Here is a 26,888-nt window from a genome sequence, read left to right on the forward strand (position 1 = left end):
CAGACAGGCTGTGAGCTGGATGCTGACCCCTGCTCTAGAAGCTTATAATCAGGAAGGGATTTACTTAAGCTTATTCTCTGATGAAATAAAACCCCAAGAGGAATTTGTAGGACATTTGACTTAACTGGAAAATCACTGGAATCACTTGGAAAACCTTCTGAAATAGGCACATATGGGTCACCCGCTCAGGCCCCAGAGATTCTCATGGAATTGGTCTGCCGGTATGACCTGGGCACGGGGATTTTCAAAGCTCTCCAGTATTAGGGTTGCTAATACTCAATAAAGTTTGAAAAGCATGGTTGAGGGCAATATCTGGAAATATTGTCAGATGCAATGAGGCTCCAGCAGGCAGTATAGGGCTGGGGAATGGGGATTACAAAGGCTTGCCGTGTGTTTCACTCTTTTGGGAAAAGAACAATTAGGATAGAAATTTTCCCATCACACTGAGGAACTCAAAAGAAGTTTAAGAAAGTTTATTTGCAGAGTTCAGCAACTTGTGATATGTGGTTTTAAAAAATCAGAACAGAGGCCAGGCACAGTGGCTCACGCCTGTAATCCCAGCACTTTGGGAGGCCGAGGCAGGCAGATCACGAGGTCAGGAGATCGAGACCATCCTGGCTAACGCGTGAAACCCCGTCTCTACTAAAAATACAAAAAAAAATTAGCTGGGCGTGGTGGTGGGCGCCTGTAGTCCCAGGTACTCAGGAGGCTGAGGCAGGAGAAAGGCGTGAGCCTGGGAGGCGGAGCTTGCAGTGAGCCGAGATCGCGTCACTGCACTCTAGCCTGGGCAACAGAGCAACAGACTGTCCGACACCAAAAAAAAAAAAAAAAATCAGAACAGACTGAACATGGGAAATACGGCAGCCCCAATCCCTTCCGTTGGCCCGGCTCTGGAACACCTGTTTTCAGATGCTCCCTGTGTTAGTTTCCAAGTGCTGCTGTAACAAAGTCCCACGAACTGCAGGACTTAAAACAATATAACTTTACTATCTTATGGTTCTGGGGGACAGCAGCCTAAAGTCAGGGTGTCAGCAGGGCCATGATCTCTCAGGTATGGAGGGGAGGATCTCTTCCATCCCTTTCTCCTAGCTTTGGTGGTTACTGGCAGTCAATCCTTAGTGTTCCTTGCCATCTAGATGCAGCGCTCTAATCTCTGCCTCCATCATCACGTGCTGTTCTCCTCTATGTGTGTCTGTCTCTGTGTCTTCTCTCCTCTTATAAAGACACCAGTCACCTTGGGTTAAGGGCTCACCCTACTCCACAATGACCTCATTTTAACTTACGTTGAATTAGATCTGCAAAAACTCTACTTCCAAATCAGGTCACATTCACTAGTACTAGGTGTTAGGACTTCAACATACCTTCCTGGAGGACAAAATTCAACCCCAAACACTACTTCATGAGAATTTTCTTTATCCTTGTTTTTGAAGAACAGAAATAACATGTAAAAGGGAAGGAGCTTGAATCCGGAGGCAGAATTTGTGGCTTCATCTGTAAAATGGGACTAAGAATCAGGAAAATGATATTCAGGAGACATGCGAAGATGCTTTTCAAAGAAAAAGCTCCATAAAACTTAAAGTATGAAATATAAGGGGTACCTAAGTAAATCAATTAAAAATGTGTATATTATGTTGTTAGGCAGCCTGGGTTGAATTAAGAAGGAAGCTCAAGGCCACATTCATGGTCTCTGCAGTGGTAGTGAAGTCTTGGTGTACAGGGCTAGTTTTAGCCACAAACCACTAGAGCTCAGGGTGTACCCTAATCACTCCTGGAGAAGAATTGTGCTTTGGAAAGATGTTGTCCCTTTAACTTCTAGGAAGCCATAAACGTAGCTTGTTTGTTCTCATTTTTCCAGTTTGTCACAAAGAGGGGTGGCTCCTCTGGATAAATCACCTACCTCCTTATTTTCTCAATGGAAAGAACACCTCCAACCTGCCACTTCAAGCACTGAGTAGACTCAGCACCAAGTGTGGCATCGTAGAAAATTCAGAGAACTCGTGCCTTAAGTTGGGTGAGACATTGTGCCTCAGTGTCGTCTGCTGTAAAATGAAGAAAAGAGACCAATACCAGATATGTGCATGAGAGTTCATTGAAACAAGAGGTAAGCTTCATGGCAAGTGGTTGGTGGTCAATGCGTTAATAAGGCATAGGGACAGAAGATTGGCATTTTAATTGTTTGCAATTCAAAGCCAGCATTAGGATAAGACTGTATTAGCAGAGTTGAAGGAACAAACGATGCCCTATAGAATGCTAAAATGGCTACTCAAGAAGATCAGTAGTGCTCGGGATGGACAGAAAAAAGTTTTGCCAAGACAGATGAAGTGTCTCTTCGAAGCCCGTGTCCTCACGTGTGCAGGATTGAGGGAGGGCCACGGCCCCAGCAGGCAGCCTGAGCTGGATGGCCACAGTCCAGATGGCACTGTGTCTGCCCAGGTGAATACTCACCCAGAGGACTGCCAATAAACAGCAGCAGGCGCCAGCCACAGCCAAAGGCCAGCTTCTAGGGAAACAGGGCGGGTGGATAGAAAGCACTGCTCCATTCTCCCGCTCCTCCCACGACCCGGAGCTTAATTTTCATTTGCAGGGAGTTTCCATTTGGCATACTGACCTTCCTTTAGTGGGAAATACCAATAAAGCTGGGGCCAGCTGGGGCCTTGAGTCTTCCTCTATGGAGAATTTAAAATTACACCAGGGATCGAGGTGGGCATCCATAGGGCAAAGAAAAGTCTGTTTATTTGTTTTTCCCCCCTTTCCTCCTTCTCCCAACTTCTTCAGAATTTTGCCCTCTTTGTCACTTTGTCGGATTGCCAATTGACCTTCCTTTCTCCTCCCACTTGGAGATGGGCTTCCTATCTCACTTCCTATCAGGCAGTGAGGTTGAGGGAGAATGGGTCAGAGGCACAGATTTTGAATTGAAGTGAGAAATGATGATTCTGTTCAAGGCGATGATGTCTCATTTATTAGCATTTGTGTGTGCGTGTGTGTGTTTGTGTTGGGGATGGTGGTGAGAGTGTTTTCAGGCCTCTTATTAGAATGAATCAAGATTAGAGACTTCCACCCAGGGACAAAAAAAGAGGGCTATCTGGACTATAAATTACCATTAAGCCAGTCTCTCTCCTTAGCCTCCTCCCATCCCACTGTTCCATGTGGGTAAAACCAGGAGTATATTAATTGTGGGGTAATTAAAATGCTGTGGGTGAAAGGGTGAAATTAAAGGTTGGAAAGTTGAATTAGCAGGTGCCTGTTTTAAAATGCAGGTGAGCTGTCAGCCCTGAAGCAATCAAGAAAAGAAAACCAAACTACTACCAACTATGATGCATGTCAATTCTCATCTCCTTGTTTTTTCCTCACATTTGGATGCAAACCCAGCCTAGTTTATAGCAGGACACAGCATGGCAAAAGGGAGCTATTTTGGTTTTCTTTTGTTTTGGAATCCTAAATATGCAACTTTGAATTTGGTAGCCTAAGCCTGAAAAGCGAGTAGTTGTCAGTGAGAAGTAAAGTAAAGGTGCCCAGAGTTGATTCAGATCTAAAAATGATTAGGGGTGTTTGCTCTCGGCACAATTCGTGACTTGGGAAGATCAGAATATATCTACCTGACTTGCTGGGTGAATCTCTCGTTAAAAGCATTACACAACCATTGTAAAAATTAAAAATCACGTTTTGATTTTTCAAATTTTCATTTAACATCCTAACACAAAATTTTATTCTAAATCAAACTATGAGAAAGGTGCTTGGAAAGGCACCGAGGAAAGAAGGGCCGCAGCAATACAAGAATACCAGAATAACGTGAGAAACAAGACAGATGAGCAGCATCAGAAGTGGAGGGGCATGAGCAAGATGGTCCTACATTTCAGGGGTGGTGAGAATGCTGTTCACTGGAGATCGGGGAAGTCTTCTCAAGAAAGAGGCATTGGGGGTTGGGTGTCAAAGAGGAGAAGTGGAGACTGAGGGGAGCACAGTGGCTTTAAATGAGGAACAGAGATATGAAAAGAACATGGATGGACTCTGTTGTAATAGTCCCATAGTCCGTTTTGGACACAACACAGGCAAAGACAGATTTTCTGTGTCAGTGTTTCTCAGCCCTGGTTGTGCATTATAGAAACACTAGGGAGCTTCTAAAAACCCTAATGCCCAGGCCACATCCTAGATCGACTGAATCAGAAAAACAAGGAGTGGGATCTAGGCACTGGCATTTTGTAATGGTCCCCAGGTGATTCCAGTGTGCTGGCAAGGTAAGAGACAGCCTGGCTCCAGCTGATCATTACAAATGAGTTCTTGATCTTATTCTCAATTAATGTAGCCTGGAGAGAAAAGGTACATTAAAAAACAACAACAACAACAAAAAAAAAAACAGAAAAAAAAAAACCAGCCCATTGATCTATTTTCACTAAATTATCTAGAGAACCATTATTAAATAGCTTCCTTATTCACCTAGAAATGAATATGGGAATAGCAGTAGAGAAAGATGGGACTAGAAAAAGAGAGTGTGGCTAAGTCATGGACGATCTTAATACCAGGCCAAGAGTTTTATTCGTTAGGTAATTCAGTTCATTAGGAAATAGGCAACAGGCAACACTGACAGTTTTAAGTTGTGGAGTCATCAAAAGTCACAGCTGTGGTTAGGGATATTTCTATGTTGGGTATTAGTAGGATGGAAGTGATGAAGGGAGAGAGGCCAATTAGGCCATGATTGCTTTGAGAATTGAAAGTACGTGAATGTGAAATCCCGGGGCAATAGAACGGACAGAATGTAGTGTGGCAAAGCTTCTCTCCATAACGTTCCTCTGGCCAAGTGACAAACATGAAGATTAGAAGTGCGGTACAGCCTTCTAAAGAAGCCAGGGTGAGTTGGGGCAAATGCCACTTTAGCCTGGGTTGGAGATATGCTACAAGGGGCAGGAACAGAGATGTGGGGATGAGAGGATACAGATTCCAAATAGAGACCAGAAGGATTGGTCTTCTGAAGGGTTTCCATTTTGGGGATGTGTGGTTGTATTTGATTTCAGATTCACTGAGGGAAAGGGGAAAGAGTTACAGTTTGGGGTCACCCACCTCCCTCAGTCCCTAACCGTGGGACTGCTCTCATAATCCCCTTTTCTGACACAAAAGGGAAGAAATAGTTTCATGGTATAGCAGGGTATAAAAATCATGAAAGGTATAAAATTCAGAAAGAGGATGTGGTCACAGCATTAAAGGCTATGAAGAGGTCACAGTGGGTGAAGACCCTGAATAGTCCTGAATGACAGCAGATTTTCACGAGTGTGCAGAGATAAGTTAACATGGCAGGCCTGAGACAGCTCTCTTAGAAAGGCCTGCTTGTAAGATTGGCACCAGGCTGGCATCTGAAATCTTAAATTTCAGGAAGGTTTCCACAGTTGCCTAAGTGAGGAGTGGCTCACTGTGCCTGAACTGTGCGACTGGCTTATGCCGAACACCTGCTTTTCTTCTTGGAGTACGGCATTTTGGCAAGTGCTAGGCAGAGAGTGCCTAAGTGACCAGCCTCCAGCAAAAGCCTTGGACACTGAGTCTCTAATAAGCTTCCCTCGTAGACAACATTTCACATGTGTTGTTGCAACTCATTGCTGAAGGAATTTAGTGTGTTCTGTGAGAATCCATTGAGAGCGGACCCTTAGAAGCTTGTGCCTGGTTTCCTCTGGGCCTCACCCAATGCTCCTTTTTCCCCTGTTAATTTTGCCTTGCCTCGTTTTGCTGTAATAAATTGTAGCTGTGACTATATGCTGAGTCCCGTGAACCCTAGTGAATCACTGAACACGAGAGTGGTGTTGGGAACCCTTGACAATCAGACTAAGGAAAATTTAAGAGCATCAATTTGGTCAGAAAAACTGGGAGATCTTGAATGCATAAATTTTTAATAGCTGAATTAAGTGAGCCTATGTGCTTTGGAAAGTAATAAGGGAGAAAAATTTGGCTTTCTTTTTTTTTTTTTTTTTGACGGAGTCTCGCTTCGTCACCCAGGCTGGAGTGCAATGGCGCCATCTCAACTCACTACAATCTCTGCCTCCCAGGTTCAAGCAATTCTCCTGCCTCAGCCGGGATAACAGGCTCCTGCCACCATGCCTGGCTAATTTTTGTATTTCTAGTAGAGATGGGGTTTCACAAGTTAGCCAGGCTGATGTCGATCTCCTGACCTCAGGTGATCCACCTGCCTCGGCCTCCCAAAGTGCTGGGATTATGGGCATGAACCACCATGCCCGACCTGGATTTACATGGTTTATCTAAGCTTTCTGCTTATGATTAAAGCTGAAAGCTGGTGTTTTCTCCTTTAAAGATGTAAAACGTGAACACAGTGAAAAGAGCATGTTATGAAAACAAACTTTAAGAGGAACAATTCCTGAATCTTTATAGCTGTATTGTGAAATTAAAAAATTTTTAAACTTCCTATTTGGTTTCCTGCTGCCTCTTGTTGAGCTGTGAGCACCTTCTCCAGGTGTCCAGGCACACTGATGTGATAAGGCTGGTCCCTCTCACAAGTTTCCCGTCACTGCCCTCCCTCAGCCATGACTTAGTAACATTCAAATGCATCAGTGAAATCCCTTTTCTTGTGTACTCCACCCTGACCGCCAGTGAAGGCACCTGACCACAGGTCTTCACTCTCTCTCGGCTCTCCCCAGTGCTTGGCTGAGCTCACTTCTTTGACACTCCTCCCATAGGGCCCCCTCTCAGCATGCAGTAACTGGCTCTCCAGGACCTGCAAATATCACACATCTTGTTTCCTGGAGCTTCTCCTGTGTCTTCTCTTGTGGCTGCACCTGACCGACCTTCGCCTAAAGGAACACAGAACAACAATACCACTCAGTGACATGTATTTTCCCATGTCGAATTTCAACATAATAAAAAAAAGTACCTGATAAATGCTTAGCAAAGTAGCGAGAAAGGCTAATGAGGTAAATGTGCATGTTTTACCTGCATTAGTCAACTTGGGCTGCCATAGCAAAATACCATAGACTGGGTAGCTTTTTTTTTTTTTCCCACAGTTCTGGAGGCTGAGGCTGGAAGTCCAAGATCAAAGTGTCAGGATGGTCCCATTCTAGTGGGGACCCTCTTCCTGGCTTGTAGATGGCCACCTTCTTGCTATGTCCTCACATGGCCTTTCCTCTGTGTACGTGACAGAGAGAAATCTCTAGTTTCTCTTTTCTTATAAGGCCACAGGTCTGTTGGATTAGGGCTCCATTCTTATACCTCATTTCACTTTAATCACCTCCTTAAAGTCGCTTTCTCCAATGCAATCACATGGAGGAGGTTTAGGGCTTCAACACATTAATTTAGAGGGAACGCAATGCAGTCCATAGCATTACACATCTTGCCAAACCTTCACTTGACCTCCAACCACCATCTTTTTTCATAACCGTCTTCCTCAAATGAGAGGGTATAGCTATGTACATTTCTTCACCAGACATCATGCTTTGAACGCTTCATAATCTGTTTTACTCTTAAAACTCCACTGAAATTTCTTTTCTTTTCTTGGTTTTCACACTCCTTAACTTCTCTGTTGTATCCATGGTGTTTTCTGTCCCTGTGTCGTGTCTCACAATTCCTTGCTCTTGTGGCTTTTCAAACAGTGTATTCATCTGGTTTGTAATTTATTTGCCCTCTTTTTTTCTTCCAACTGCTTTTGGAAAACTTTTAATTTGAAAAAAATACAAAATTGGAGAGAATAGTGTACTAAACTCTCAGTGTATCCACCTCATCATACTATGACAAGTCTATTTTTATTGATATCCCCCTCCCCAGGATTATTTTGAAACAAATCCTAGATAACATATTATTCATACGAAAATATTTCAGAAAGTATTTCTTATGTATTTTACAAAATTACAACCAGAATACTATCACATCTAAAAAAATTAACAGTAATTCTTTAATATCATCAAATATCCTGAAAGTGTTCAAAGATTCCTGATTGTCTCATAAATATTTTTTCATAGTTAATTTGCTCAAATTAGAATCCAAACAAAACTCAAACACTGGCCAGGTGCGGTGGCTCACGCCTCTAATCCCAGCACTTTGGGAGGCCAAGGCAGGTGGATCACCTGAGGTCAGGAATTTGAGACCAGGCTGGCCAACATGGTGAAACCTTGTCTCTACTAAAAATACAAAAAAAAAAAAAATAAATAAATAAAAATTAGCAGGGAATGGTGGCATGCACCTGTAATCCCAGCTATTTGGGATACTGAGGCAGGAGAACCACTTGAGCCTGGGAGGCGGTGGTTACGGTGAGCCGAGATTGCGCCACTGCACTCCAGCTTGGGTGACAGAGTGAGACTGTCTCAAAAACAAAAACAAAAAAACCTCAAACACCACCAGGTTGATGTGCCTCTTCAGTATCTTAATCTACAGATAACACCTCCCTTTATGCTTTGTTTTGTTTTTTAATTTATTTTTTGAAGGCAGCAGGTTATGCATTCTCTAGAGTTTCTCAAGTTGAGATTTTGTTGATTGCATTCCACGGTGTCATCCCTGTAAATGGTGGTAAGATCTAGCAAGGCTTGATCAGATTCAAATTCAGTTTTTTCCCCAAGAATATTTTAATTTTAGGCTGTGATACCAAGTGCTGTTTCTCATCCTTGGTCTTCAGGATGGGCTCTTGCTGAGCTTCAGTCTTCAGATCTCAGTTCTTCTCGTGTTCTTTAGAAGCAGTAATATGTTCCCAAGTTTTAGCTATGACTTCTAAAAAGTGATAGAATGTTGGCCCAACATGATATAGAATTTAGCTCTGAAAGAAAAGTTAGACAGCAGTCAACACAAATCTCCCAGAATGGTGTTTTCTAATCTACTTTGTGAATAATGAGCTCACAGGCAAAAATTTTGGGAAAACCCCGAGTGGGTAAACTAACACAATTTTCTTTACAATATAAAGGTACATTGCAAATCTAAAGAGGGAAATATGGTAATTAGTGTTTCCTAAACTTATTTCACCATACAACTACCTTTCATATGATATTTATTGAATTTCTCTTATAAACGGTGCTTTACACTGAGAATGCTGAATAATTTGGTCACAATGAAGGTCTAGGACCCTCAACCCTGTTTACAATCTAGTAAGCAGATGTTTTATCTGAACTGCTTTGTAAAGAATAAGACTTAATTTACATAAAAAAAATGAATCTCCTGCCTTCACCTAAGTTTGAGTGCTTTTTCCCCTCCCCCCCGGCCAGCAAGCGTGCCTTTCCCCTTGGGAATATGCTGTCACCAAAACACAGCAATGAAATCAACATCATCACTCTTAATACCTCTTCTTCCTTTCTTCTGCAGTGAGATAATACCTGCTTTTTAACAATGGACTTCCAGACTAAAGGTTATATTTTCTAGCATAGTAGCTGTTGTTTCTCAGTGTATAGTATGATTGAGGGCAGAACAATTCAAATTGATTCTTAGGAATATGAAGGGATGCCTTATTAGCAGAATAAAAAGTATTAACACTTGATAATTCCCAGAAACATAATGGGCTCATGTTTGACTGCATTTTGAATCCCCATGGCTCTCACATCTCTTTAATTTTTTCTACTATTGTTTCCTACATTCACTGAGTTAGCATTTATCGAATAGGCTTTGGGCTCTGTGTTTACTATGACAGATATGCCATGCTTCTTGTTGGGGGCTGGACATGGTGGATGACATCAGTCACACAAACTGTTCATTATAGCGAGTAGTACGTGCAGTGATGCTTTATGCAGGGTACTACGGGAGCACCGTGGCACTTTCGTTCTCATTAACCTTGTCACTAGGAAGTCATTTTAAATTCTCAAGACTTAGGACAGTGTTTCCTACTTTTGTTTCCTCCACACAGCTTGGAACAGAACAGTTCTGGGAACACAGTCAGCACTGATAAAACTCTTACTGACGAATTTACCTATACCTGTGTTTAAGCCTTGTGATCTGGTGAGTATTCAGTGAATTCTCTCGTCTTCTTTTCCTCCCTTTGTTAGGCAAAAATTATACAAATGTAAACCAGGTGAGTTTTACAGTGTGGTTTGATGGCAGCAAGTTTGAGAGGGACAAAATACCACTGTGACCACCTGCCAAAGTTTCCATTTGCTACCTTGAAAACCAGACCCTGGCATGCAAGGCCTCTTGGACATCTGGAATGAATTCCTTTTGTTATGTGTATGTGGGTGTTTTCCAAGCAAGGGACGTTCCAGATTTAAGAAAGGAGTGAGAAACTTTTATCAGGAAAATTTATTCACAATTAAGAGGTACTTTGCTCTAGCTGTGGGTCACAGGAAAAGTTTACAAATGGCCAGTGAATCTGCTTCTTGACTTCTCTGAGTTCTGCAGTCATAATGAGTTGTGTTCTTCCTTAGCTCTTGACAGAAGTCACCCTCTAAAGTTGGATCTGAGCAAAAAGTCTTAACTGGCTGATAGATCCCAGGTGATTTTTGGTTCACATATGGACAGCAGTTTTGTTATGTCAAATCCCAGCAGTTTAGCTTTGGGTCTAACTCTGGGTAAAAATGTTGATATTAAACTGGTAGCAAGTAAAAGCAATTCTAATTTTATGTTACATAAACTAAAGCTCCTTCTTTTGACAAAAACTAAAGGATTTAAAATTTCTTCTTGTTAATGTCGCTATAAAACTATAAACCTTCTAGAGGCTCCAATATATAGAATTATATATACATGTACATTCACACCTACAGAAGTCACCTATCTCCCCAAATGAATTTGTGTTTGTGTAACTACTTACATACTTGTGCCCAAAGGCTTATATTCATGACTGGAAATGGACCCTAGCTGATGGTATTGAGCAGGAAAATTTTATGTGAGAGTTTGGGTCTTTGCTGCTGAGATAGGAATCTTGCTGAATTTTAAAGGTGACTTAGTTAAAAGAAAGAAAACATAGTTCACCCTTTCAGTTGGAAGAGAACAGAGTGTTTAACAATAGGTTTCCTCTTTGAACTGGTGTTCCATGGGAAGAATGGCTGATAATAAATGGAAATGGTGGCTCGAAGAATGTTGTAAGTTTACTTCCTGACACAAGTCATTTAAAAATCTGTCATTTCTGAGGCAGACATAATTTCACTGACCCTTTTGTCTCATTCTTTATATCCTGCAGATTTGGCACTAGTTACTATTTCCTTGTGTTGAGCCTGGTCAGATGAGCTTGAGCTACATTATTGTTTCTTGTTTTTCTCTTCTTTTTCCGATGACTCACATTTTCACTAGATTAACAATAATACTAACCTTTTTTGGTGTAAAGCATAACACTGTGACATGTAGTATCTCCTTGTAACTGAGCTTCACAATACACTTGCAAGGAAAGTAGAGGTGGTAGCAATATCTCTGTTTGGCCTATGAGGGAACTGAGACTTAGACAGCCTAAGAGAATTTTCTAAGCGTTCGCTGCCAGGGCCAAAAAGAGCTCCGGCTTGATTCTCAGTCTCAGATTTCAGATGCTTTTTCCAACATACTTCATTGATTTTACTGGGCAACTGGCATTCAGACATGTGGTGTGCACAGTTGGTATGTGTGGGACATTCAAGTGAACTTACCTAAAGGCAACAGAATAATCACTTGGAAGGACTGACCCAAATAGACACAGCTCTCTAACCCGTGTGAGCAGCAGGTTAGAATGTGGGCAGGCAGCCCAGAATGTGTCTCCTCCCGGGCAGACAGACAGGAATCTCTCTGGAGACTGGCCAGGAGGCCAGAAGGTCTCCCAGAGACTCAAGAGGGCTGCCAGGAGGAATCTATAATGATTCCATTTTAGGTTTAAAGGACATTATAGTCACAGCAGGCATATCTGGTACTATACATGATGCTGACACAAATGCACATATATTGGCTTCGGATGTAGATAGATGATATCTTGCTGTGAAGGGTGAATGAACAGGCAGTTTTCTAGTTTTAACTTTCAGTCAAACCAATCAACATAAACCAGCCAGCAGCGTATGTGGGATGACAGATACTTCCAGATCTTTGCTGATTGCACTAGCCGGATAATTAATTTGGGCATAAGTCATGGTTGGACTCCTCTGCCACTGCATGTTCAGATTTTTCCCACGACTGATTGTGGCAGAGGCTGCTAATTCCCTACCCAACATCCACTTCGTTCTCCTTTTTCAGTAATAGGACTCTGTTTTTATAGAGGACAGCCAGAGTATAATTAAAAGATCATTTTCTATGTTTCCACTTTGCAGCCATGAGTGACTGTGTGGGTATGTTTTAGTCAGTAAAAGGTTAGCAGAAATATGCAGGACTTTTAGGAGATTTCCTTAAGGAGAAGTGGACTGACCTCCCTTCTTGCTGCCTGGAATATGGGTGTGGTAGCTCGTGCTCTAGAAGCTATCTTGTAAGTGTGGTGACCAGGTTGCCATTCTTAGGAATCTAAGAGTAGAGGACAGGTAGGAGCTTGAGTCATCCAAAACTCCATGAAGCTACTGTGACAGTCCTGGCCTGCTGACCTCCAGACTTATTCTGTGTGTTGGGAAAAATGCTTCTCGCTTGCTTAATGCACTATGGTTGTTTGTTATATTGCAGTGGGGAATTTACACCAAGTGATGCATAGATGGGCACGTGGTGCTAGAAGAGATCTAAAATGCGATAAAAATAGAGGTGAAAAAGATTTTAAAATATAAAGGAAGAAATAATTTGAGGTCTAATAACAAAAGAAAAGCAAGTGATGTTGCTGGGTGATATTTAACGCTGCTGTTTTCCATTTCTTTCTGCTCCTGCCCTTTGCCCCACTGTTTAAGCACCACTGCCCTGATGGCAGGAATGATACAGAGAGCAAAGTGTCAAATTACTGACTTCCAAAGGTTTGTGTATAGGCTCTTAATAGTCTATAGAAAAGATTATAATGTTTTTGACTTATGTGACTTTATTATGGAGAATTTACAACTCACTTGAGAGTAGGTGGAGTTGTATAGAAATCCTGTATAGTGGCCATCCAGTTTCAACAACCATTGGTCCTTGGTTAATCCTGTTCCATCTCTACCTGCATCCACTTCTCCTTTCTCATTGCTTTTAAAATAAATTTTATGTTTTGGAATAGTTTTAGATTTATGGAAAAGTTGCAAAGATAGGACAATTTTCACATACTCTTTACCTGTGTCTCCCTATCTTACAATACCGTGGTCGTTTGTCTGAATGAATACATTGGTACTGATATGAAACTATTAATTAAATCTAGACTTTATTCCTATTGCACCAGTTTTACCCCTAAAATTCTTTCTCTTTTCTAGAATTCAATCCAAGATATTACATTGCATTTAGACCCTTATTATTTTGAAGCATATCCCAGATATCAAGTAGTTTTACCTTTTAAATATAGTCGGCCCTCCATATCCATCAGTTCCACATCTGTGGATTCAACCAAACACAGATTCATGTTTTTTGTTAAAGATGGTTGCATTTATACTGAACGTGTGCAGATTTTTTTTGTCATTCCCTAAACAATACAACTATTTACAGAGCATTTACATTGTATTAGATATAAATAATCGAGAGATGACTCAATGTATGCAGGAGAATGTGAGTAAGTTATATGCAAATACTACACTATTTTATATCAGGAATTTGAGCATTTGTAGATTTTGGTATCTGTGGGTGTCTTGGAACGAATTCTCCAGGGACAACTGTATTTTAGTATACATCTCTAAAAGACAAGGACTCTTTCTCTTTAATGCAAATACAAAGTAATCATCACACCCCCAGTATAGCAACAACAAAAACATCAACATCAGATCAAATATTTTCTTGTAAATGTCATGTCCTTTTTACACCTTTTTTTTTTTTTTTTTTTCCAAATCCTGGATCCAAACATGACCTGAACAATAAGATTAGCAAGTATATCTTTTAAATATCTTTTATTCTATAGATGTCCCCTCCATTTCTCTTTTTTCTTTGCAATTTATTTGTTGAAGAAACAAGTTCGTTTGTCCTGTAGTTTTCCCATCCAGGTTTTTCTGATCATATCCTTGAAGAGTAGGTACATGTATTACGCTATGCTTTGCATTTTCATAAGTTGACTGTAGAGATTGATCGGATTCATTCATTTACTCTTTCAGTTAGTTCTGACAATAATATAGGAAGTGGTGGGTTTTTCCAACAATAGGCACATACCATACTGTCTGGTTTTCTCTCTTTTTGGTGTTTGTGGCTGTTAATGTCCTTTGTTATGGAGGTTGCAAACCACTATAGATGTTGTAATTCTAACGTTTCTTCTTCATGTATAAGCTGGAATGTTTTTTATAACGATCATGTTTTCTACATCCACTTATTGTTTGGTTATTGTGGTGCACCCCATAGAGGAAGGCAAGATCAATGCTGATTCTTTATATACCTTATTTGTCACTTCTAAAAATAATGAGTTGGTTCACTATTAGCACCCTCCAATGTTGATCAGATAATTTAGAGCTCATAGTCAGGAAAATAAAGTGTTTCGTATGTGAAAGAGCAGGTGCTTGAGACAGAGTGTTTAGGATTCCCAAACTTTGTAGCTTGAGAGAGCAGACACCAAATCCCGGAGAGCTGTGAGCATGGAGAGAGAGAAATAGAGACAGAGACAGAGAGAGAGAAGGAAACATCTAGATACATTTGGTAGAACTTGAGAGCTGCAGACTTGGTGCCTCAGCTCTGAGCTATCCTCAAGGCCAATCTGGTACTGGAACAGCCGGTATTATGACAGTAGCAATGACTAAGGCAGGCACTTAGGGAGTCCCAAGGACAGTCTCACTGTGAACCCAGAGCAGTGCAGAGAAGGTGGGTGCAAGCTGCTGAGTCCCAGTAGAGGCTCAAAAGTGCTGAGAGGACCAACAGGCTGGAGGAGGCCTGTGGTTGTATGCGAACAACAGAGTTTAATGAATACCAGGTTGAGAGAATTTCACATCTATGTCCAGGTGGGCAACCTACACCTGCACAGAAGCTGATGGGACACAGAGTGGCATGCAAACCAGACACTGGAAATTAGAGGCCCAGAGGAGAAAGGAAGATGGGTCTGGGGATAGGTCAGCCCTGAATTTGATCCGCTATTGCCCAGAAGAGATTATTTTCATTTTTTCAGAATTGAAAAATCTTAGCTCAAGGTTTCCATTTCCACACATTAGCAGAAAACTGTCTTTCCAATTCAAAGTTACATTCTAGTAAACTGATTTCACTTACATAGACATAAAGGGAGTAACATGACTGCCCATCTAGGGCTATAAATTTAGAACTCTGGATAAATATATAAGTTCTTCAATGTTTGAAAGAAAGGGAGTCAGCCAGGGTGCTTGAACTAGTCACTCTGCCCTCAGGGAAGTAGGCAGAGAATGGGCTGGTTCCAGGGTTTTGACGTGGGGTGAGGATGGAGGGTGGAATAGGAGGGGCATCCATTTAGGGTTCTGGCTGCTTTTCTCTTCAATGGTTTGCTTCAAACACACTGAAATGTCACGAGGACTTAACTTTGTAAAGTAGTGCTCACCTAAGAAACCTCTGGAGAAAGTTCTTCACTGGCATTGTTAGACCTCACCTCAAATCATACCTCCCTAAATCCTGTATGTATGTGTTGGGAGGAGCATCAGTTCACCCTACAATGTGTGTAGGGGGCAATTGGGTTTATTACTGTTATTTGCAAGATTCAGGTGTGTAGATTACCTTATATTTCTCTCGGCTCTATCTCCCCATCTGTAGAATGAAGGGAATTTGGCTTAAGAACTGGACAGGGTGCACCATGAGTCCATAAGTCTCAGGTAGCTGCCCCATCTACAGCTGCCATATTAAGTAACATAGCCCAGGGGTGCTCTTTCTTGCACAGATACTACAGCTACTGCCTCATTGTATTTAGTGAAATTAAACTTTCCCCCCAGGGCAGTAGAGAACTATTGCCTTACCTGCTTAGCATTTACTCCTTGTTTGAAGGAATTCTTTTTGCCCCTCTCTCCAGCCATGGAAGTCTCGCTGGACTGGATACTCTCAGTTCTTGGTAACATGATCCTGCCAAACGAATAAGAATTTTTTCTTGAGGCTTTTTTGTTTATTTTGTTGTCTTATTTACAACAGTGGGGAGAGCATACTTTCTCTGTTGACAGAACTGGGAAAATGTAAGATATTGGTAGGAGAGGGTACGGCCTTGAGGAAGAATTTCTCATGCAGAGAACCATAGTAAAGAGAAACCTAGAGAACGCTGTTTCATCGGAGCCCGGTTCCTGTTAACTCCAGGCCTTTACCACCACCTTTACTGAGATTGGGAGATGCCAGACAATGAAGACCTCTTTTGGTATGAACTAGATATAACTTACTTTCATTTGTAATCAAAACAGCATGAAACAAACTAGTTAATGGGATCCAAACCAAAGCCAGTCACACATGGAGTAGAAGTGGGAGGCCTGTGGAGTGGCTTAGTGTGAATTCCTGGCTCACCGCAGTGCTCCTTACTGAATGGCAGAATACGGCCCTACATTCACTTGGGAAAAAATGAATTCCAGATAAACAAAAGAAGTGGGCCAATTGAGTTCAGATTCCTTCCACAAACATTTTGAGCTATGTTCTGTTTTTTCACCAAGTCCACTGTGTATCCTCGTCCTCAAAGCTCTACGACTAAGATTGCAATAGGTAGAATTCCTTTTATGTTATTTTATTTTATATATATATATATTTAGACAAGATCTGTCTCATTGCCCAGGCTGGGATTCAGTGGCTCGATCAGGGCTCACTGCCGCCTCAACCTGCCAGGCTCAGGTGATCCTCCCAGCCTCCTGAGTAGCTGGGACTACAGGCTCATACCACCATGCCCAGCTATTTTTTTTTGTAGAGATGGGGTTTTGCCATGTTGCTCAGGCTGGTCTCAAACTCCTGGGCTCAAGAGATCCACCTGCCTTGGCCTCCCAAACTGCTGGAATTACAGGCATAAGCCGCCACGCCAATTCTGTATATTCTTTTAATAATCCTCAATGTGAAGGTAATTTTTCGCATATGTCCTCTGGGCAACTACAAATCAACCAACAAATATAACCACGATCAACGATTCTCAGTGGGTACCATGGAGTCATTGTAAACCTTTGAAAAGAGAGAATTTTGATGTAAGTGGGTTTGAAAACTCCACAGGTGATGTACAAAATACATCCCGATTAAGAGTCCCCTTCCTCGATTTTCTTTCAAATTCCATGATTGTGGAAAAGTTGCTTAGATGGACATTAGGTATTGGTGGGTGGACAGTGAGCTGTATTAAGATATAACTGTGTTAAAATCCCAGAAAAATGATCAGGCTATAAACAGCTATCTACATCTCCAGCTTCACCAGGTGAAAAGAGCTACTGTCAACTTGGCTTCCTTCTAGAAATACAGTCATACTTTGAATTTAATGTAGTTTTAGTAATTATGAGACTGAAACATGACATTTCTTTCTATTTTCCTCTCCGCCTGCTTCTCTCACACTCTGTCATATTCTTCTGGTTGTAATTTCAGCAGCGCTACATTCCCAGCATCAAATGGAGGTTAAGTACTGTGTTATTTAAACAAGATGAATGTATTTGATAATGACTGAGTAAGGCAAGTGGAGGAGGAATAATGTGGGGAGGAACGACAACTCCCAGCAGCAGGGCGTGAGGAGAAATGTCTCAGCAACACCACATTCATGGGTCTGCTCAGTAAAATACTGCTGACATAACATTGTAATTCATCTCCCTAAATTTTTATGTTTTCCACTTTGGAAAACAACTATGTCTGGTGTATAATTTTACCCTTTTATTATGACATTTGAGAAAGTAGCCAGGACTGGTTAAGTTTAATTACCCCCATGTAGTTATTTTAGATGTCAGTTTCTACAAGTCATTCACAAATGGACAGATTAGCAGAAACGTGTTATTCCAGAATGGTCAGGATTGGGGAGAGCCAGAGAAAAACACTGACTTTATTCTTTGATGTTTGTGGTGGTGTGAATATATGTCTATATTTGCTTTGGTGATCTCACTGTATGATTTTAGAAGAACTATCAGCCGATCTGTTTTCTATTTCTTTGAATAATCTTAAAAATGTGACCCAACTGAGTGTTTTCAGTCAGAGAGAATACAATAATGGATGTTACTGTTTTGAAATAATCATTTACTGTTGTTACTTTCTTTATGGTGTTCTTGAACTTAGGTTTGAAATAATTTATTCTGATTCCATGATCTCATCTGAATGTGGCAGACGGAGAAATGGAATTTGTACTCTGAAAATCTGTGTTCTGCAGTGTTCTTAGCTTAGGTAAGGATATGTCCTTGGACTATGGATATGTTCAAAATGTGCCACATTTGGACATCTCTGGTCACTAGCATCAATCTTTAGTTATTGCTTAAATATAGATAAGTGTTTTTATTTTTTAAAAAGACATATTGTGTGTAAATAATAAAATCAGTATATATATTGAATGGCCTGAGAGCAAAACAAAACACTGAAAAACTTATAAAAGTAGAAAAATGAGTATTCTTATGACTATATTAAATTATATTTCATAAGATGAAATACTTTGACTACATATTGGGTATAGTATACACTGCTTGGGTGATGGGTGCATCTAAATCTCAGAAATCACCTCTAAAGAACTTATCCATGTAACCAAAAACCACTTCTTGCCCCAAAACCATTGAAATAAAATAAAATGGGATATATAAATAAATACTTTGGTTTATTTAGTTTATGGGTAATATACTAAATAAGGTGTGAAAGTTCTGAGAATTTTACCCTCTTTGCAAGCTAACAAGTTATCCTGCCACAGTGTCATGGATATTGGCAGAAAATATGAGACTCTTGGGTCAGAGACAAAGAACCATTTATTAGTCACAGCAATAGCAGTAGCCAGAGTATCAGTGATTGTCCCAGCTGCCTAAGCCCTGATTCCTACAGGGCTATACAACTGATGCCTGAACTCACAGTGGGTTGTGTTGCAGGAGAGAAACCTTGAGTTCAGGGAACCTGAACCTATTATAATAGGTAGCCTGCCTGGGTTTGCCCTGAAGAGAGATGTTACCTTCATTTTACTGGACAAAACCAAACATGCCCTGTTTTCTTTGGAGGGGAACACTATATCTATCTTCCAGGGCCTTTTACTGTATAGACATCCTTGAAAATATAGTCTGGACAAAAGGCAGGCAGTGGCTCTACTCCCAAGATGTGTATAAACAGGGGGAAGCCAAGAAGAATTGTCTCCCAATTGATGCATTATATAGAAATGTAAGGTTGTTTCTCTGTAATTAAACTGAACGTAGCTTTGAAATCTGTCTTTTATTTTTTAATGGTGAAAAAGTTATGCTCGTCAAGGCAAATTCAGTCACCTTAAGCTTGAAATGTATTTTCATTTGTTGTAAATTTAAATTAATTTGGGATTCTCATATTGGTTTTTTTTTTTTTTTGCATTCCTCTTAGGAGTAACAATATAGTAGAAAACACTTAAAATAGTACTTGTAACTACCATGTAATATTCTAAACCCTTTGTATCAGTTATTCAATCTTATATGTAGACTATATTTTTATCTCTACTTTGTATATAAAGAAATTGAGGCATAGAGAGGTCACTTTGCCCCAAATTACCAAAGCAGCAGAACTGAGATTCTAACCGAGGAGCCTCTAGAGTAGGTGCTCCTTGCCTAACTGCAACTTCTCTGCTTTCTGAGTGCTCTGGGGTCTGGGGTCTCTGTGATCTTCGGGACTTCTATATCATCTTTTTTGTTTGTTTGTTTGGGTTTTCTTTTTTTTTTTTTTTTTTTTTTTTTTTTTTGAGACGGAGTCTCGCTCTGTCGCCCAGGCTGGAGTACAGTAGCATGATCTCTGCTCACTGCAACCTCTGCCTCCTGGGTTCAAGCGATTCTCCTGCCTCAGCCTCCTGAGTGGCTAGGACTACAGGCGCCTGCCACCACGCCTGGGTACTTTTTTTGTATTTTTAGTAGAGACAGGGTTTCGCCGTGTTAGCCGGGATGGTCTCGATCTCCTGACCTCGTGTTCCACCTGCTTTGGCCTCCCAAAGTGCTGAGATTATAGGTGTGAGCCACGGCGCCCAGCCTCTATATGCATCGAATCCAGATTTAGTCTAGTTCTCTCTTGCTTCCACTGTGGTATCTTGTCCCATAGCATAGCCTCTGTCAGTTCAACTGCTTGGCTCTTGTGAGACTGTCTACTCCCATCTACTTAAAAGCTTGTCTCCAGCGATTCAGAGCTCCACACTGGCATGGGGGAGACAGCTCTGTGAGGTCTCCCTTGAGCCCTTCCACCAACCCCACCCCTCAGTGATAGCTTTTCCATTACTTAGGGGCCCTGCCAAAAACATGGTTTGAATCTCAGCTCTGCCGCTTGCTAACCTGACATCTCTCTAGCAATTTCTACACCTCTGGAGTAGAGACAATAATACTGTATTGCTCAGAGGATTGATGTAAAGGTTAAATGAGTTAATTTATACTTGTGAAGTAAAAGTGCTATGTTAAGTGTCTGTTAATACATTATTACAACTGAGGGAAATGGGAGGAAAAGAGTTTGAGTGCAGAATTGACAGAAATGTATAACAACTAAAACATGTTTTAGGTTAGATGTGGCTGAGTTTATCTTGACAAGTTTCAATTTTCCACCATAAAAATGGAGGCTCCAAAGTTTGAATCAATTTAGTTACAGAGAAATAAAGGAAGTTTCATTTCTGCACACAGAGGTCTGTGAGTTGTTGTTACTGTGAAGTGTGTTTGGTGGTGTAAAATCTCTCAATTCAGGAAAAGGGTATATTATAAAACAATCTCTTTGCTTCTGGTGTTCTGGTGCAACCTTAGTATATCTACTCTTGTGCAAGGCTTTGATCCATTAAGGGGTCAGGCACAAGACCCTTTCTCAAGTACTTGTTGATATCTGCACTTTAATCACATTTCCTAAAATTCCTCTTTTTACCCTCTACTAGTTAAATTCTTATTTAATTTCAGGTGGGAAAATGTTAAGTCCTTATGGCATCCTACATTCTCCCCATTGTGTCGGTTAAGGTATAAACACTATGAAGTGTTTAAGGTTTTGGTTCTTAATCTTATTTTAAAAACTTTGAGAAAATCTCTCCCCTGTCATCACTTGGCTCTTGGAATTGAATGCTATAGCTTTTCAGTCTTTCTCTGCTACATATTTACACAATATATCCAGCCACTTAATTCACTTCTTTCTTCTGGGCATATACCCTCTCCGTGAGGCAATGAATATCACAGACTAAACAGGTGGAGTGCTACCAGCAACAAGTAAGAGGTAGGAAAGAGAAATCTCTAGATATCATCTCAAAATACAGTCACATGTCACTTGCTTGATGGGGGATACATTCTGAGAAATGCATCATTAGGTAATTTCATGGTGTGTACCCAGAGTGTATTTACACAACCCTAGATGGTACACCGTACTACACACTTAGGCTATACGGTATAGTCTCTTGCTCCTAGCCTACAAACCTATACGGCATGTTTCTGTGCTGAACACTCTAGGCAATTGTAATGGAATGACATTTGTGTATCTAAACACATGTAAACATAAACAAGGTAAAGTAAAAATATGGTCTAAAAGATAAAAAATTGTTCAGCTGTATAGAGTACTTATGAACAGATATTGCAAGAAGTTGATCTGGATGAGTCAGTGAGAGAGTAATGAGTGAGTGTGAAGGCCTAGTACAGGGGTTCACGGTCCCTGGGTCCATGGCTTGTTAGGAACCAGGCTGCAGCAGGAAATGATGGGCCAGTGAGTGAGTGAAGCTTCATCTGTATTTCTAGCCGCTCCCCATTGCTCACATTACTGCCTGAGCCCCGCCTCCTGTCAGGTCAGTGGCGGCATTAAATTCTCCTAGAAACGAAGACCCTATTGTGAACTGCACATGCAAGAGATCCAGGCTGTGCGCTCCTTATGAGAATCGAATGCCTGATGATGTGTCAGTATTTCCCATCGCCCCCAGGTGGGACCCTCTAGTTGTAGGAAAACAAACTCAGGGCTTCCACTGATTCTACATTATAATGAGTTATATAATTATTTCATTATAAATTGCAATGTAATAATAATAGAAATAAAGTACACAGTATATGTAATGCGCTTGAATCATCCTGAAACCACCCCTCCACCACAACCTCTACCCCATTCTGTGGAAAAATTGGAAATTGGTCCCTGGTGCCAAAAATGTTGGGAACTGCTGGCCTAGGACATGACTGTACACTAGTGTAGATTTTATAAACACAGTACAATTAGGCTACACTAAATTTATAAAAAATTTTTTCAAGAATACATTCACCTTAGCTTACTGTGATTTTTTAACTTTATGGATGCTTAAATTTTTAAAAACTTGTTGAGCTTTTTGTAATGCTTAGCTCAAAACACACATTGTACAGCTGTACAAAAGTATTTTCTTTCTCTGTATTCTTCTATAAGCTTTTTCTACTTTTGAATTTTTTTGTTTTTTACTTTTTATTTTTTAAACTCTTTTGTTAAAAATGGGGACACCAATGCACGTATCAGCCTAGGCCTACACAGAGTCGGGATCATCAATATGACTGTTCTCCACGTCCACATCTTGTCCCACAGGAAGGTCTCCACGTGCAGTAACACTCGTGGAGTTATTTGTGTTATCACGAATAACTATGCTAACAAGGCCTTCTTTTGGAATACCTCCTGAAGAACTAGCCTGAGGCTGTTTTCTGGTTGACTTTATTTTTTATAAATAGTATGAAAAAAACAATAAAAAGTATAGTGTAGTAAATACATAAAGCAGTGACAGTAAACCATGCACTGTGCATAATTGTATGTGCTATACTTTTATACAACTGGCAGCACAATGGGTTTGTTTATACCAGCATCATCACAAACATGTGAGTAATGTATTGCACTACAGTGTTAAAATGGCTACCACATCACTAGGCCATAGGAATTTTTCAGCTTTGTTATAATCCTAAGGGGCACCATCATCTTATATGCAGTCCTCCTTGTTGACTGAAACATTATGTGCCCATGACTGTAAGTCACCTAATTGACATAAGATATTCCAGTTTTTAAGAACTTTGGCATGTGTTTTAGAAAACAAGTGTTGGTGATTCCAACAATTAAAGACTAGTCTTCAGTTTTTATATCCATTTGAACTTGCTAAGTTTAAGAAAATCATGTGATGTTAGTGCTTCCATTTTCTGTTTTATTTTTCCTTGACAGCAGGGCAGAGACTAGGTTGAAGGAAGAGAAGCTGGTTAGGCATTTGCCTTGGGTGCAAAATTTAGAGGGTGTCGAAAATTCAGTGATCAAGGTAAATTATATTTTAATGCAAGATTTAAGAAAACCCAAAAGCAATGCAAAAAACCCATAATGAACAGAATGTCAAAATTTTAAATAAAATCACATCAGTATTCCTGATTTTTCCTTTTGCCTCAGGCTCCAATGTGGCTGGTCTTAGTGTTATTACTGACCTTGGGACTCTTTTTTTTTTTTTTTCTCCTTTTGTCAGGCCACTGAGAGAGTTCTTAATGCATGTGGTGGCAGCAAGAGCAGTGAGAAGCCTCCTAATGTTGATACTTGAGTGAATCTAATCCTTTTCCTTCTAGGTATTTCTATGGCTTGATTAGTTAATATTCTTTGTAACTACTTGAGAAACAAAGGTTTCATGGTGTTTTTTCTTTTGCTAAAATTGTGTATCTGCTTTGTTCATTCTCTTTGTCTTATGAACATTAAGCAGTTAAAGATGTTTTCTTATAAGCATTTCTCTCTTTCTTCTCACTATTACATAATATGTGTTGGTTTTTGTTTTCTCCTTCTCTCTGGTAACAGAAAAAAAAAAAAGGGCCTACCTTTGAAGAGAGAGTAACATTTTCATGATTTTCTTGCCATGCTAGAAAAAACAAAACGAACAATTCATTACATTTTAATATTGAGAGCCAGTGGCGTAGATAACATATTGGGGACAATCATGTTGACATTACACTATTACTTCAAAACTGAAACTAACCTCAGTGTAAGCTGTAAAAATGGTTTTAAAACTTGAAAATGGTTTACCATGTCTTTCCTGAGCTAAGATTACCCAAGAGTATTGAGGATGATGTTTGGGGTTGGGTCAGATTAAGACCAATGATGCCAGAAATCCTGAGACCAGAAGAAAGACAAGACTGTCATGATCAACAGGAAATGACATTTCCCCTTCTGTGGCTTTGACTCCAAGGGCCAAGCCTGAGAGCATCTGAAGTTGGATTGGGGGAAGGGTAGAGAAAGAGAACCTCTTCACTGGGAGTCACGTTCTTGGTGCGACCCTATTAATCGAAAGGGTCTCTAACGCCCAGTCTGACAGACAGCTGGGAGCAAAGAGGCTCCTCCCACCTCACAGTTGTCATTACAGCCTTTTTATTCCAGCATCATCAGAGACTGCTTTTAACAGCATTTTGATAGATGGCATTTTCTGCAGTGTTAGTAGTGGGAGGAGGGGGAGGAGAATCTATTTGCTTCACAGGCAGTTTTTGTGATTTTTAACAAGACTCCTCCACCCCCTTCAAACCTGTACAACACAGTACACACACTGGCTTGTTACCACTCGCCTTCCCTGGCCTCTGGGATTCCTTTCTCTTTGGCTGCATTTCTCTATCCCTTGCATCTCTCCAAGGCAGAAGTAGCAAAATCAGTGGGCAAATGGCAAAGGAATACAAGCCTGTGCTGTTTCTGGAACACACTAAGCTGGTGTCTGCTCTTTGGAAGTAGAAATTCCGCCTTAAGAAAAATATTTCACTACAGGGCTCTTTGTCTGTTTTCCAAAGCATACAGAAATGGATTAACTTACAATGTAGGCACCCAAATGCCTGACATGTAGATGACCCTGACAAAAATGACTACCCGCAGAGTCAGAATATAGAGATGGTCCTCATGATGCCAAGAACAGTGGTTTTTCCACCGCCTCCACTAAGACATACAAAACACATGATTATATTCCCTATGTTTATATAAAAATTTCTTCATCTTCTAGGTGTAACTCCTCCTTCTTTTCTCCCACGCATCAAAGCATTTCAGAGTGTAAATAATAGAGATTGGTACTTTTTATGAGTATATACTTGATCTGGTCAAATTTGTTTTAGAAAAGTAAATCAGTTGCAAAGTTCAGTATTTTCACTATTTGCACACACAAATCTCTTTAGCACATCTCACAGCTAATTAACTTTATTATGTTGAGATATCTTGTCTTAGATCTTCCAGAAATAGGAATACCTATCTAATAAAGACGGAGGGATGGGTGGTGCATAACAGTTGCTGAGAATGAATGAAGCTTTCTATTGGGCTACTTGGAATTCTTTTGATTTGCAGATGGAACCAAGTGAGTTTTATTCAAGCTACTAGTGGATTTTCTCTAAGATGCAAAGCACAACGAACGATTACAAATTATCCAATGAAAATTTGTATGGCCCTTAGCAAATGTATTACAAAGGATTTCCAAGAAAATTACAGGAAATTCACTGAGAATGACTAGCCTAATCATGTGATCATCATCTGCTCAGTATTTTTTTTTTCCAGGAAGAGATTGATATTCGTAGTATGATGCTTGCTAGAGCAATAGGTTGGTAAGGAAATCGTTTCCCTTCCTATATTTTAAGAATGTTCTCTTTTGGCAGTACATATCTTAAAAATGATCTTGCTTTCAGATAGCTACAAATATATCATTTAGTGCTTTTTGTATGAATGTGGGGCTGATAGATTTAGATACCGGGGATGGATTGCAGGTTTTTCATTACCATAAATCCCATGTCACATCAGCAGCATGATGGAAGCATTTTGATAGATAATATAAACTCGTTAATCATCACTCTCTTAAACTAAGTACCATACCATAGAATTTTAAATGTTCCACATTCCAACATTTGTGAATACCTTCCCTTTTAAAAATGTCATCCTTTATTAGTTCATGCTGTTTAAGATAGCTTGAGTTAACTCCATGAAAAGAGACTGTGTATTAAGGAAAGAAAGGACTGGAAAGGGGGAGGAGGGGAAGGAAAGGAGGCAAGAAGATTAAATTCTGTCTTAAATCCAAACACGGCTAGATTGCATGCTAGCATTAATGTCCTCGTCCTCTTCCCAGATAATGTTGGCAGACTTCCAGTTTATTAAAACAACAATCCAACGCTGATCTTGTCTCTGCATACACGATCCAAGGATGGATCATTTACTCAAACAGAGCTGTTCACTGGGGTAGAAAAGCAAAAATGCATTTTAGGAGAGGTTGTTTATGACTATCATGTAAAGCACTGTAGTATGTGTTTTATACAAGTAGTCCTGATCATTATTAAGTGAAAAGAGAAAGCCAGATTGTTATCCTAAAAGCAGTGAGCACAAGTTTTGTCTAGGTATTTAATAATGCTGCTTAGACTTGTAAAACTATGCTTGTGTGTTCCTCTTAAAAAATATTCTTACCTCCCAAACAATGCATTCTGGAATAAATATTCTCTTACAAAATGTTTTTTCCTCTGAAACAAAATAATGCATCACAGGATTTATTTCACTGATGTATTTTCCTTCTGCATTTAACACTTAGAGTATCTATGAATATTCAACTTTCTTGGCACATATTTAATGATTAAAATGAAGTTTATCTGTTCACACATTAATTGCCAATATATGGATGTTTGTAGAAGAAAAGTCTAGACTTACATCTTAGAGTAAGAATGCTGTTACATTTCTTAAGGCACATAAAATTAAATAATTCAACCAGCAATTTTCAGGGTTAAAAGTTCTGCTGAGTATCCAAAGGTCAGTGACAAATGTCAGACAAACAGACTTCACACTAGAAGACTCGTCTCAGGCGGCAGAGCCAGCCTTGGGGAGAACAGCCTGTTAAATGTGCTTTGTTTCCAGGTAGCATTTTGTAAATCCAAATCTTTGATAATGACACAGTATATTGAATGGTGACTGTGACTGAATGGTTGTTGAACTTTGAAGATATGATTCAGCACACCACTGTGAGA

At 40.2% G+C, this 26,888-nt stretch overlaps 1 long non-coding RNA gene across 2 annotated transcripts in view; it reads left to right on the plus strand.

Moving 5' to 3' along the window:
- The first annotated feature begins 837 nt into the window (after positions 1 to 837).
- The window catches only part of LOC116274952, a 74,729-nt gene continuing 48,678 nt past the window's right edge, over positions 838 to 26,888 (plus strand). The window contains exons 1-2 of one of the 2 annotated variants that reach the window (XR_004183815.1): positions 838 to 4,846; positions 9,812 to 9,903. This is a non-coding gene — a long non-coding RNA (uncharacterized LOC116274952). The remainder of the gene's footprint in view (positions 4,847 to 9,811; positions 9,904 to 26,888) is intronic. The other variant, XR_004183814.1, reaches the window with a different exon arrangement.

Source organism: Papio anubis, chromosome 5 (assembly GCF_008728515.1).
Source record: "Papio anubis isolate 15944 chromosome 5, Panubis1.0, whole genome shotgun sequence".
In the NCBI taxonomy this organism is placed as follows: Eukaryota; Metazoa; Chordata; class Mammalia; order Primates; family Cercopithecidae; genus Papio; species Papio anubis.